The sequence below is a fragment of the Monodon monoceros genome, unplaced genomic scaffold (assembly GCF_005190385.1).
Source record: "Monodon monoceros isolate NGI ecotype Baffin Bay Population unplaced genomic scaffold, NGI_Narwhal_1 Super_Scaffold_19, whole genome shotgun sequence".
Lineage (NCBI taxonomy): Eukaryota > Metazoa > Chordata > Mammalia > Artiodactyla > Monodontidae > Monodon > Monodon monoceros.
Window position 1 is genome coordinate 55,949,005 of NW_021703775.1, and position 14,578 is coordinate 55,963,582.

The following is a 14,578-nucleotide window of genomic DNA, read 5'->3' on the forward strand; positions in this document are numbered from 1 at the left end:
GCCTAAGCGCTGGGATTTTTAAAAGCTCCCCAGAAGATTCTGAGGTGCAGTCAGAGGTTGAGAGCCACTGACAAAGAGGCAGAGGAGGGCTACTTTTCCCATCCCCCTGCTCTTTGCCTCATAGTCAAACAGTGGGATTCCTGGAGTCCGAATCTCTCTTTTCCTGTGGCCTGGCTGCCCAGATCTGTGCTGTAAGTACGGGGGAAAACTCTATTAAGAAACTTAACTTTCTGTCTAGTACTTTGGTCTCCCTCCCACTCTCACCCTCCACATAGCTGCCCCTGATGCCCCACACTTTAGCAAACCACACCAGGGGCGAACATCAACTCGTGCTTTAAAAATACAAACTTGGAGTCCACCTTGAGAGCTGCATCAGAGTCTCAAGATAGGACGCTACAATCCGCATTTTTAACTAGCTTCCCAGGTGTGTCTGATGTGAACTCCACAGCGGGTCGGTCTAGCCTTTCATCCTGCCAAGTCATTAAGGATTTGTAAGGATGAATGAGCTGTCAAGAGAGCAAGGGCCTGATGCAATGCTCCTTTATTAATTATGGCGAAGTGATGTATTGGCAATGATAATGCTTCTCTTGGAAAGGGCAATGAATGGTTCGTCGATTGCTGCATTAGATCTTTCCCAACTTAACCTTAATGCTCAGCTTTTACTCTTCTCTGTAGTTTTAGAAGCTGCAGGGCTTTCACATTAAGCAGCCTCTTGGTCTTTATTCCCAAGTGAGCTGCAATCTTTGAGGGAAATACCAAAAGGGAGAATCTTTTGGAGTTCTTGGCTGGGGAATTAACAACCCCCCCCCCCCCCGCAATCCTTATGTGCTTGTGTCAGCAGCTCCTAGCCAGCGTATTGCTGTGCAGGTCTGGTAAGTAGGAAAAACACGGAGTGAGGATTTCAGAGAAAATCATTGATACATCCCCGGATCCCTCTGCTAAAGGAAAGCTTCCTTTAGCGGGGGGATAGAAAGTGGAGGAAGAAAGATATATCTGGCTGAACAATTTCAGAGGTGAGAAACGGGTGGGCGAGCCGGGGTGGCGGTTCTGTCTGTGGGTGAGGGGAGGAAGGTGGCAAAGAAAAGTTGCAGCGTCGGTCTGCGCGTGTACTCCATGGGCTGGGCGCCGGGGAAAGCGCTAGCGTGCGGCCGGGACGCACTGCGGGGCCGAGAGCCGGGAGGACGTCGAAAAACCTTCTCCGCGGCCGAGGCTGGGAGGCTGGAATTGCTGCCCGCCCGCCCGGAGCTCCAGAAACGCGCCGGCTCCTCTCGCCCGCGGTGGCCGAGGCCGCCGGGGTGGGGGCGCGCGGGGGGCCGGGGCGCCGGCGGCGGCGGGGCGGAGCGCGCGTGAGAGCGAGTGCGAGGCTGCGGGCGGCGGGCTGGCGGGCGAGTGTGCGCGGGAGGAAGGGAGGGAGGGAGCGGAGCGCGCGCGCCGCCCGGGCCCCGGCCCTCCCAGCCTCCCGGCCTCCGCGCTGCCTCCCGCCCGCGCGCACCGGCTGCCTGCCGCCGCCGACGCTCCTGGTCGCGCCGGCGCTGCACGGGAGCTTGCCCGCCGCCGCCCGCTTTGTGCTTCCCCCCGAAGATGGGAGCGACCTTTCCCAGCTCGGGAGCTATTTAAAGGGAGGGAGTGCGCCGTCTTTCCTACTAACGTGGAGGAACGGGGGAAGGATCCAGCCGCACTCCCCCAAACCAGGTAGGATCTTCGGAAGGGCAGCAGAAAGGATTTGGTCAGATACCGCCAACTGTTTTCCATTTGTTCAGAAGGCTACACTTCCCTCCGCTTTGGCAAAGGACGAGCTCCTAAATTGCGTGTGTCTGTGTGTGTCCCCACCCATTTTCTGGGGGTGTCCGCGCTTCTCGGGGAGTGAAATTGCTCTGGCTGGTGCGTCTGGGCGTTGAGGGTGCCCGCCTGCCAGTGCCGGCTGCCGGAGCAAGAAAGGGCTGCTGAGGAGAGATGCTGCACCCTGCACCGCGCTGGGCTTAAGGATTCAGGGCGCGAAGAGCGAAGTCCACCCGGAATGCAACGCTGCTGGGGATCCAGGCGTCCCCACCCACTGGGCTCTGCTTCGCGGTCACCCCTCCTCCCGGTAATCCCTGGGGTCTTCCCCAAGGCCACACTCGCGAGTCTCCTCTTTTCCGGCCAGCCCTGGGTGCTCCTTCAGCAGCGACTGCGGAGAGGAGGGAGGTGTGGCCGGGGCGGGGGGACAGGCAAGGGAGAGAAGCGGCGGGGGAGTGGGCTGCAGGGTCCCAGTCTCTGGGCACCCAGCCCGAGGGTGCGTTGGGGATCCTGCGCGCAGAGGCATCTTTCCCCAGGACATTCGAAGGGAACTTTGCCGCTGCATTGTCTGCCTCCGGAGCTTCGCTGGCTCTTGGGGAAATGGTCTGTGTTCTGAGACGTAAGGATATCCTTCTTGGATCCTCCTTAATGAAGAAGAGGGAGGTCTTATGGGTGGACGGTAGGCTACAGAAACCAAATCCACCCAGGCGATGCTTTTAAAAATACAGTATGTGTGCCTCCGTGGTTTTTCAATTCCCCCTTCCCTTATGGATTGTGTTGACTGATGAATGGCTTGGGCCGGCAATTCGTATTTCCCTCTCCAGACAAAGTGGCAATGGTTGGGTTGGGAGCAGAGTGATCAAATTTAACAAAGAATTTTGTAAAAAAAAGCAATGTGCTTGGTGTCCGCAGTCGCTGGAAAGAAAGTCCTGCTTTGCACTAGGTATTTGTTTAACCCCTCTTTGCCTGGCTCCCTTGCTGGCGCTGTCTACTGCTAGTCAGCCACTAGTGGTTGTGAATATAACAATACAAACTTTGTCCTGCTGGAGGTGTAAAGACTAAAAAAAAAAAAAAAAAAAAGGATATCAGTAGGAGGTGAAGTGGAAGAAGCTTTTTAAAAAATGACGGATGTAAAGACAGTACAGGCATCCCTATCATGGAGGAGCTAGTAGAGTAGGTGGAGAGTCTGATCAGATCTGGTTAAAGGCATAGCTTGGGTCTCTCCAAATAGGAGCAACTGAACATCCACAGTCTAGCATCTGTGTGAAGATTTCCTAAGGGAAATGGGGTGCAACCAGGAGAGGATTCTGAAAGCATACCTCCCACCCACACTCCCCAACATACACACACACACACTCACTCACTCACTCGCACGTTTTCTCTTTCTCAGAGCTACTTGTGCAGCAAGTCAGGAAAAGAGGGAGGAAAATGTATTTAGATGTTTCATTCATTTCAGAAAAGAAAACAAAGCCGGAATAGGAATGATTGCTTTGAAGCTCCTCTTTCAAATCCTGTGTTGCTTGAATTTACCTCTATGGGTTTGCTAAACTTGCTTAATTGTGAGGTTAGTCTCGCGTGAAAAAAAGGAGGAAGGAAGAGAGAGCTAGCTCGCTCCATCTTTGGGGCCTTGAGAGTGAGAAGGTGGGGAAAGATCCACTTATTTCATCAGAAGCAGTATGTGTTTTCTTAAATGGTTTTCATTTTAGGGACTCTGCCTGCTTGAAGGATTCCATTTGGATCTGAGGGCTCTTTAGCTATGATTTCTCCCACCTACTAAAAAAGGAGCCTTAATTTTTTCCCCCTAAACTGGCTCTTTTATTACATATGGCATGATAAATTCCCAGGGAAAAAGAAAAAAACTGGACAGAGGTAAACTGTTGTTCACTACTGAGCTGTGAAGGGACAGCAAAGAATGTAAGTGTCCATGACAATCAGACTTGCTTTACTCTGTCTTAAAAGCTTAGCAGGGCTGGAAGAGGAGTGTAACAAATTAAAAGAATATGAAGGCTGTGCTTTCTATCTATCTGTGTACTTGTCTACCTACCTACCTACTGTCTACCTATTTACTTTATCATTACTATTTAATGGTTTCTACTGTATCATTTTGGATTAAGATTAAGTACTAGATAACCCTTTTGTTGACCATGAAAGGGAAGAAAAATGCATAGCCCTAGCAGTACTTTAACTCCAAATGAAATGACAAAAGGAAGGTGAAATTGCAAAAAGGTGAAGTATAGTCAGGAACACCTACAGGACTATTCGCAGGAATTACATTAATTGCTCTTTCAAACTTACTATGTGTTGAAAATAAAATATTCCAGGAGAGCTTCAGCATTTTGTTAGCAAGCTATATTTAAGATGTTTTTTATCAGATAAAAATAGACTTTTATTTATCTTGCAAAGTAAACGCATAGTTCCTTCCTTGTAAGTACTTAATCTGTTTCTTTGACAAAATAAATGGTGAGAAAAGCTCTGTAGATCCAACGAAGTTGCATTCCCCCTTTAAAGCAAGTACAAAGCATACATTTAGCTCATGGATGGGTTTTTCTCAGAGTAAGTGCATTTTAGGACTGTACCATCTGATTTTCATGTTGCAATTCAGTAACAGAGGCCCTTTCTCCGTGATGACTTCAGGTAGAGGAAGAAAAGCATGTAGGTAAGAAGCAAGCAGTCTGCCCCATCAGCGTGGAAATAAACAAGATCTAAATTGAAATAGAAATTAAATCTGGAAAAAGAAATACACAATTAAAAGAGGATGGTAGAGCACATATCTTGCATGCTTGATATTTTTGCTGTATGTTGCTTTTCTCTAAAAATTAAATTGTTGCTTTACGTTTGCTAACTACTTAGGAATCAGGGTGCTGAGATCTCACTTCTTCCAGATCCTTCCATCCTCTTTTTTTTTTTTTTTCCTCTAAGGGATAAATGTCTCGTCAAAACGTCTTCCAGTATCATCCATACCTCATGGTCAGACCTCTCGTCATAACCTCTACCAAACCGTCTCCCATCTGATCCAATTCTTCTGCTCCCTCTTGTGGCAAATGTTCTCCCTGTTTCCCTGGATTTCAGAATCCGTTCCCTCAGCTGCCTATCACTCAGGTTCTAATTTTCAGTGGTAATTGATGCTAACGAAGGCAGTAGGTTGCTGAACTGGCTGCTTCCAATTTTCTCTCTGAACAAAGGGAGGTCTATCCCCTGGAGATGTCCTTGAGATTTAGTGGAAGTAAACGTCAGGTGCTGTCTGACCCACTGAGATGGACTGGGTTCTGGGAAAGTGAGCTTTCAGAGTCTTGCCTCTGAGACTCTGATTTAGACTCAGGGCTAGTCCAGTGGGGCCTCATTAAGTGCAGTGGGATTATTTTCAGTTTTCTTTTTTTCTCTTCCAAAAGATACCTGTGTGTGAATGTGTCTGCATCTGTCCTCTCTCTTTTTCTCTCTCTTCCTGCCTCCCTCTCTCCCTCCTCAGCCTCTCACACGCACACACACACACACACACACACACACACACACATACACATACACACAGGCCCATGCAGGCCAAAGGGCACATGCGTACGCACGTGCGCACACGCACACACACACACACTTCACAAAAGATATATTATACAACACATATTTTGAAAACAACTAATCAATGATTAGGTTCTCAATAGGGTTTATAAATCAAGCAGCTCATTTTCTGAACTGGAGACTCCTAGGGTAAACTACTCTTACTGGCATGATTTCCTCACAAGCAGTTGAGAATACAGATGAGACTAGGCATCATTTTCTGGTGTGTTGACTCAACTTGGAAGACAGTTGCTCGCAGCCCATGAGGCCTCAAGTGTTTGTTGTAGGCTCTCTTTGTTGTCAACTATGTTTTGAACCCTAAGTGTTTTATGTCTACATTTGTGATTGTCCTTTGATCGGCACAGCCAAGAGTGTATAGTAAGTAACAGGATAGACCAAGGTTCACGAGAATCCCATTTTCTCTCTACCTGAAACTTTCTAGCCAATTTCAGGAGGAGGAGGAGAATGTAGGGAAGGAGAAAAGTCCTGAAGTGATGGAAAGCAGCTGAAGTGATGGAAGTGTGTTTGTGATCAGGGGCAAGTATGTTATAGGCAGCTGTCTAGAAAGTGATTTGAGAAGCCCAAAACATCCCTGGATTCAAAGCATTTCTCCTCCGGCCAATGTAGGATCAGAAATTTTCACTATTAGAGACATTCATTTGAATAAAATAATTCTATCTAGTAGATCCCTAATAGAATGCAACAAGATTACCTAGGAAAGAGCTACCATTCCTTCTCACAAACCATTCGCATCTGTTCATTTACTAACTTGGATTGGTTTATCAGATAAGCTGGCAGTAAAGTCCTGAGGGCTGGAACACAGGATGATGCAGAGGAAGTGAAAGAAGTTTGAAATGGGTTGCTGTCCAGTTAGTGCCCCCAGAGGGCCATTCTGATGGGGAAGTACCCGGGAACCGGGCTGCTGAAGTGGGGTGTGGGGGGGTAGAGAGTAGCCAGACAGAGGCAAAGATAAACTGTCACCCTGAAATTTTACTTCTGGGTCAGCAAAGGTAACAAAAATTTGATCTTTCTTGAAAATTTACTCTTCTGAGAAATGGGTGAAATATATCCTGTAGTGTGAGATCATATGCTTAAAGTCTTGAATGGCTTCTACTGTATCATTTTGGAATATTCATACCAGTAACCTAGAACACTAGTGTGATACTCGTTCAGACAAATTTTTTTTGCATATGTAATAGACGTAGAAACATAAATGTAAATATTAGAGTCCATCTTAATTTTTAATTTATTTTTTTAAAATGACATGTCACTTTAAATTTTTATTTATTTATTTATTTTTGGCTGCGTTGGGTCTTCGTTTCTGTGCGAGGGCGTTCTCTAGTTGCGGTGAGAGGGGTACACTCTTCATCGCGGTGCGTGGGCCTCTCACTGTCGCGGCCTCTCTTGTTGCGGAGCACAGCCTTCAGACGCGCAGGCTCAGTAGTTGTGGCTCACGGGCCCAGTTGCTCCGTGGCATGTGGGATCTTCCCAGACCAGGGCTCGAACCCGTGTCCCCTGCATTGGCAGGCAGATTCTCAACCACTGCGCCACCAGGGAAGCCCCATCTTAATTTTTTAGAAAAGACAGAAAAAGTCATCACTCTGTAGATGTCATTGCATGTGAAGTCAGAATAATTTAATAATTTCCTGGTTGAATCTAATGTGAAATGAAGTCAAACAGACAAGACAGTGATTCAGCAATTTTCTTCAACCCAACTGTGATATTTATTGAGCGCTCAGTGTATGCAAGGCACTGCGCTGGGCTTTTCAGAGAATGCAGACGCTGAAGAGGAGTTATGTGATGTTGGTTGAATACCCATTATGTTCTAGACATCAGTCTAAGCACTTTGTACATGTTTTCTCACTTAACACCGTTGCAAGAAAGCATCCTGATCTTGACTTAAAGATGACGACTATGGCTCAGTTAAATAACTTGTCCAAGAGTGAATAGGTGATGGTACCCATTTTTGAGGCTGTTTCAAAGCCATGCGCAAAACATGCTCTTTGTGCTGTGTTCCCTGTTCTTAGGGATGTACGGTCTAGAACGCCTAAACACTGGGCTGAGTGAGGTAGATGGATGGCTGCAGCTATCTAATGAGCCCAGTGCTTTAGAGTTGAGAGGAAGAAGAGTACATTGGAAAAGGCTTCATGGAGGAGGAGGAAGCATTTTAGTTGGTTCTCAAAGAGTGAAAGGACTTTGCAAATAAATAAAGCCTCACTATTTTTAAAACATGTAAACCAGCCCCAGCTAATTTATGACAAGGACCACCCCGGAGCAAGGTTAGGGCCATTTCCAGACTTCAAGCTAGCTGCATGTCCCGGTTAGGACCATGCCATGGGAACTGTGGATCTGAAACAGATGCTAGCATAAATCACTGCTCACATGTATTTTACATGGGAACCCAAAATTGATGAATTTCCAGCATGCCTTGGAGGAGAGAAGCTGTATCAGTCTGAGAGGTGAAGCAAGGAACAGACCTTAAATTTGACGGTTATGTTTTCTGGGCCATCACAGGTGGTTTTTCTTTCTTTCTTGAGCACCGAATGGCTCTGATGCTTTCTCCCTTGAGCTTCTCCAGTTCCTCACTTCCGCTTCCCCCTAAAGCACAGGACCCAAGGCCCCCTTTGGCTCTGCTCTGTTCAATGTATAGCACCCAGTTGCAGCAGGTTTAGGGAATGGGTCTGCTTACTCTACACGCCAGCCTCCACTTCCTCTCTGCACCATGGTAGTGCCCCCAAAGTGAGTGACATCAGCCAGGGGCAAAAGGATAGAGCTTGGGGAGGGGCTCAGTCATCTGTCACATGTCCCTCAGAAGTTGCAGGTCGTCACTCTTCCAAAACCATCTGCCTTTCAAATGTTGTGGGATGTGAGCCTCCTGGAGCTGAAATTTGTGAGTGGATGTCAGACACAGTTGGTGACTCTTCCCCCCCCCCCCCCCCCCCCCACTTAACTCCACACTTTCTTCTCCTGGCCATGCAGCTGCCCCTGGCCCTTTTTCAGAACTTCTCCTTATCAGTGCTCATGCTGCTTAGACCCATAGCTAGCACTGGAAGACACATCAGAGATCATCTAGTTTTTTAATTAACAAATAAGCAAATGGAGGCCATATGAAATTAAATGACTCAATAAAAGTGACATGGGACATTATTGAATCTAGATCTATGACTCTGAAGTCATTTCACCAAAATTACATCTCCCTTTTTTCTTTGATAATATAGAAGCCCTCTAGAAATGTGCCTGTGTTTTCTGGCCTCAGGAGTCCGTGGATGTCTAGCAATGATTTCCTCAGGTGGAAAGAAAACTATGACTTTGCTTCTATATCGAGGATATTGACAAAAGCAATGAAGTTCCCTATGGTACTCAGACCAGAGTTCTCTGAGGTCAGCAGGCATATCATGTTAGTTTTAATATTTGTTTGAATTCAACAAATGGCATATTTAACATTGTGCAAGATCCTTAACTTTTCTGTGCCTCATTTTCTTCATCTATTAAATGGGAGTAATAGTAGTAAAGAACCTTATGGGGGTTTTGTGAGGAATAATACATTAATACTTGTAAAACATTTGGAACTGCCTCTGGCACATGAGTGCTCAGTGAGGATTGGTCCTTACTACTTGAGAGATGACCAGTGAGAGAGCACTGTTTCTACCTGTGCTCCTTTATGTGGACATGCTAATTGTGAAGGTCGCCATGGAGAGCTCGAAAATAAGGGCGTACATAAGGACTACACCAAAGGTCACAAAGCTGTTTTTTAAAGGCCACATAATAAATATTTTTGGCTTTGTGGACCACAGAACCTGTCACAGCTACTCAACACTGCTGTTGTAGCATGAAAGCCATTGACGGTACTTAAATGCGTGAACATGCTGTGTTCTGTAAAACATTGTTTACTTACACTGAAATTTGAACATCATAAAATTTTCATGTCATGAAATATTGTTTTTGTAAATTTTTTTCAATCATTTCAAAATGTAAAAAAACATTAAATAGGCATTATAAAAACAGGTGGTGGGCTAAATATGACCTGTTGGCCATAGTTTGCCAGCTCTTTTTTTTTTTAATAGATCTTTATTGTAGTATAATTGCTTCACAATACCATGTTAGTTTCTGTTGCACAACAAAGCGAATCAGTCATATGCATACACATGTCCCCATATCCCCTCCCTCTTGAGCCTCCCTTGAGACACAGATTGTAAGAGATACACACAGGCCATCTTAGGGGGCTGCAGGAAACCCAGCAATAGGGGCTGGTGTCGTGGGAAGAGATCTGGCCTAGAAACTTAGATACCTTGTTTTAGAGCCTGGCTCTGTCACTTCTGAGATGCATGGCTTTGAAAAAGTCTTTTAAGTTATGATGGCCTGAGTTTTCATGTGGGGGAAAAAGGGGAAGGGGCAACGTTAGATGACTTTTAGGGGCCTTCCTGGCACTAAAAGCATTTTAATGAAGGGGAATTGGACATTCGAGATGGGTCATGGAGGACGGGTAGAAAAGCATGAGAAAGAAAAACAGGGTGCATATTTGGGTAATTTTTATTTAGTAGCTCAGTTGTCTACCAGGAACAGTAAGCCTGGGGAGTTAGGCAACATATTGTGGATGATGACCTTGAATGCCAAAGTGAGGGATCAGAATATCATAGCTTTGGGTTGTTAGCCAAATTCCTCAGTTTTACAGATCAGGCTGAGAAAGGGAAACTGACTTGTCCAAGGCCACATGACTGGCCGGTGAGAGCCAAGACCAGCACTCATTTCTTTTGGCTCCTAGACCAACGACCATATTGCCCCCAGCAGCATGCAGTTAATTTCAACTGTCTGACTATGACCTCAGAGGGGAAAACCCTCATGTAAATTATGGAAGCTGTTTTTAGTATTGTCTAAACATGATCTCAACGCCCAGCATATCTAAGAAGGTAGGTCTGTGAGTAATCCCATTACAGAGAAGGGTAATTGCATAAGTGTTAACCTAAGGCCTTGCACTACAGCAACCTTTAGCCTGGCTTCCTGCTGAGTGTCTTTTAAAAAGTTTTGACTCATGTTATTTCATCAGCAGTCTTCCCTAATACCCTAGTAGGTCAGGTTCTCCATTACTGACTCTTGTAGGACTGTGTTTTTCCTTCATAGCATTTATCAATTAATAAATGCTTCTTTCTGTAACAATTTAAATTAACATCTATCATCTGTCTTCCCATCTAGATAATAAATTCAGGGAAGAGAGAGATTGTGTCTTGTTTAGTTCATGGTTCTAGCCCCGCATATCTTGCCAGATGTATAATAGACATTCAGTGTTTGTTGAATGAAGGAAGGAATGCATGTTCTCTCATTAGTCATTGATCCTGGTGAAAACAGTCCTTGCTTAAGCAAGGACTTAATAGGCAGGTTACTATTTTCACTTGTTAATGAAATGATTAAATGATGAGTATTTCTTTCTCCACTAAATTTTTTCTCTTTTTCAAAAGCTCCTATGTAATCCTCACCTATCACAAAAAGACAATAACATAATAGTTGTGGCATAGTTACCAACATTAAAACCATAAGCCATAAGCCAATATTTAAACAATTCTTCAAATACAGGTGTATGGGATTGGTTTAAAGGACATGTTCACTAGATACCTTACCTAGTAGAGAAACTGTATGTTTCATAAACTGTGTTCAGGGTTTTGTGTAAAAAGTTCATATTTTCCCTCCCAAAAAGCTACTCAATTTATTTCTGTAAACAAAAATTTGGTTAGTTCCTTTTTAAGCTGCTTCCATTTAAAAAATGGATTTTTTGTATATACATACACACCTAGTTTTAGACCCATGTCACTGTGTATATTGTCAGGAACTTTAGAATATTGATGAAGGGTCACCATTATGTGAGTATCAACTTGAGGTTTTTTTTTTTTTTTTTAATTTCTTTTTACTTCCTACTTCTGTTCTCCTCAAGAGCATCTTATTCTTTAAAGGATTATGCTTTTTGACTATGCAGGAAAATATAAAAGACCTACAAACTTCGAGTTGATAGGGTCGTATCCCCCAAACAGCAATCTGCTCGAAGATGAAGCTTAATGACTCAGGGAGAAAGCTGATGAAATTCACCAGCCTCTCTTCACATAACCAGTATTTTCCTTATTAAAAAGGATTTTTTTTAAAAAAGACATCTGCATGTTCCTATCACATAGCTTGAAATTGGAGTCCCTGTTAAACATCCCCAGTCCCAAGAGGCAGACTAGAAAGCCAGAAGAGGGACTGCAAAGATTTACCCTTGAGTTGAAGGAACAGGGGAGTTGGTGAGGCTCCATCCGAAGCCTCTCATGTAAAGAGCACAGCTTTCCTCACCACCTAAGCCTTCCAGTTTGGGGTTTTTGTTGCTGTGTACTGTTGACCTCTGTTCAGGGCTTGTGGACAGAACCTGATTAGAAGGTCTCTAAAGACTTCTGTGGATCTGGTTCTTTGTCCTGTGTCTATGTGGAGTCCTAGCCATCCTTAGCTGTTTCTCCTTAAGGAAAGCAGAACAAACCCTTGGCAAAATTACGAAGTACGTGTAAGTTACTCCCAATGATTTAATCTCCTCTTTGGGGGGCCCTGTTGATCTCCTGTTAGGGTCCATTTTTCTCTACCCTCTTCTCTCTTACCTCACACACACAGTCACCAAGGGGCTTCATATCTTGATGCTGTCTGGAGTCCCAATCTGTGACAACGAGAGCCCATCTGATACACTATTTCATATCAACAACTTACTGATATTACAACAAACGCTATCTTCTAATTTTAAGGTACTGCCTTCCATCAAGGACCTTATTTAAGTCCTCTGCTCTCCAGTCTTTGTTTGCTAAACATGCTGGATGCCCTTTATGCCAGTTTTTTCCTCCTACCCAGTTCTGCCTTTCTACCCTACATGCCAATGCCAAGACCATCCATATCAGAATCACCTAGGGTGCTCGGGAAAATTCAAATTTGGGGGTTCCTCCTTAGAGATACTGTGTATCTGATGATAGGGCCCAGTTGTCTGCCCTTCAGTGAGTTTTCCAGATGATCCTTTGGTGACCTGAAGTTGAAAAAGCATTGTTCTATGCCTTTTGTCATATCATTGCTTCCTTCTGGAATGTCCTCAACTCTCTCCGACTTCTGTCATCCTTCTAGTCCCCTCCTTTTATGGAATTTTCCATATTCTTCTATTCATGGTCGTTTGAGTAACTATTACTGGAAGACTGTAAATTCATCAGAAACAGGGGCCATGAGTCAATCATCTTTGTACTTCCCACCGTGTTTGGTCTGGTGCTTTGCACATAGAAGCCCTCAATAAGTGTTTGAGGAACAAATGAATGAATGATCCACTCTCTTAGAACTAGAAATACCAGGAGGGCTATACTTCACTGAAACAAAGGTCTGAAGGCGAAATGTCAACAAGCTAGTGTGGAAAGTATTTTTAGGTAGGAAATCTTTTTTGGTGACCCAGAAATAAATGCATGCATATGGCCTCATTTTTTTTTTTTTTTTTTTTTTTCAGTGTGTAAGGTTGAACATCAAAGAAAGGCTGCTCTTTCTCTCCAGGGTGGATGGTGACCAAATTATTACCTGAAATAGTAACCATTGTCCAACACAAGGCCCCTGAAAGATTCAGAGTACAGAAAAGGCGATCCAAGGCCCTCCTCCGGGAATGCACTACATTTGAAATCTTTTGATTGCAGGACTGTATGCTGAGCAGTTGGAGGTTTCTAGAAGCCCAGTTTTATGACCCCAAGACCCCAGATATGTTAACCTGGGAACTAGGTGGTCCACTTTGAGAGCATCCAGGTGTAGTCATGGTCTCACTGTCTGAATCCCTGGAAAATCTCTCCTCTTCTGTGATCCCCTAGTAATGAAAGAGTTATGTCTTCCAGAAAGGGGACTCACTCCTTGACTCTTGTAAGGCCCCACTAGAATGTGAGCTTCTTTGGGGATATTATCTTTTTTTTTTTTTGGGGGGGGGGGGATATTATCTTATTCATCTTTGTAACATGGTATCTGGCACATACGAGTGGCTAAGAAAAACTCGGCAGACAAACCCATGAATGAATGTGTTGTTTTCCCTTTTATTTGGATTACTTAACAGTTAAAAATTAGTGTCTTGACCCCAAGACAGTAAATTTGTGGGCCGCTGCATTGAGATTCTCGAAAAAATATTGACTTATTGTTTTTAGGGCCGCGTATTAACTTCCTTGTTAGGCTAAAATTCAATATCATTCTCCCCAGCTTTCTGCATTGCCCTCTTTTATTTTAGTTTTGCTTGTTCATGGCTAGGATTTCATTCTCTATTTTCTTTTCTCCTGACTGAATGGAAAAACCTTGAGATTATTACATGACTTTGGAGGGATTTCAGACCTCAGATTTTAGCTGATGATCCCCCAAGTGGATCCTCTTTCCCTTGCTATGTGATGAATAGGAGTGCTTACAAAAGCCTTTCTTGCGGGGTGGGCAGGCATGAGACAGGAGAGGGAAACGTGAATGAGATGATACAAACGACACACATTTATTCAGGTGGGAAGGAGGGGCAGCGTGGGAAGGTTATTCCACACTAAGTACCTAAGTGAGTTGCTAAGACAGAACAGTATTGTTAACCTGTGTAGTGAAAACAAACAAACGAAAAGGTCCTGCCGTTTTGGAAAGCATTCTGGTTATCATGCAAAATGCCTGGATTTAAATCCTATCTGTCACTTATATTCGTATGATTTCAGCCTGGTTTACTTTGATGAACGATTTATTTTTCTCGTTTGTAAAATGGGAATGACAATACCTCCTTGCAATATTGTCAGAAAAGATAGCGAATGCAGAGTAATCAATAGAGTACCTGGGACAAAGCAAGTGCTCAGTCAGTGGTGGCAGTCATGATTGTCATAAAGGCCCCCGAGGGGGGCCCTTCCACTGCCCTTGGTCCTGGCAGAACAAATCTGAGGATCGTCCTGGCTGACTCTACATGGAGACCAAGATTAGCAGAGTATCTTCCCTTCAAATTCTTCCTTCCATTGGAAGACTCTATTCTCTACCTTTCTTCCTTCTACCCATATATCCATGTCCGAATGCAGAGGTAATATATTTAAATTCTTCGTGCTCTTTCCCTTTTATGGGGCCTCTGTAATAGAGGTGATTGGGGGTTGGTGTTTGACTAGATGTCTTTTTAGTGTCCTGAAAGGAGAAGAAGATATGCTCCCTTGAGGATGTGCAAAATATTAGGACCCTCTCAACAGAGCAGATGATCTTGGCCTTCCAGAAGAAATCAGCAAGCCAGGGCTGGTAT

General features: G+C 44.5%; 1 protein-coding gene across 2 annotated transcripts in view; it reads left to right on the forward strand.

The window, feature by feature from the left end:
- The first annotated feature begins 1,503 nt into the window (after positions 1 to 1,503).
- Positions 1,504 to 14,578, forward strand: part of SLC8A1 (solute carrier family 8 member A1) — a 344,765-nt gene continuing 331,690 nt past the window's right edge. Inside the window, exon 1 of one of the 2 annotated variants that reach the window (XM_029231461.1) lies at positions 1,504 to 1,692. The gene's annotated coding sequence lies outside the window, so the exon portion shown is untranslated. The remainder of the gene's footprint in view (positions 1,693 to 14,578) is intronic. The other variant, XM_029231460.1, reaches the window with a different exon arrangement.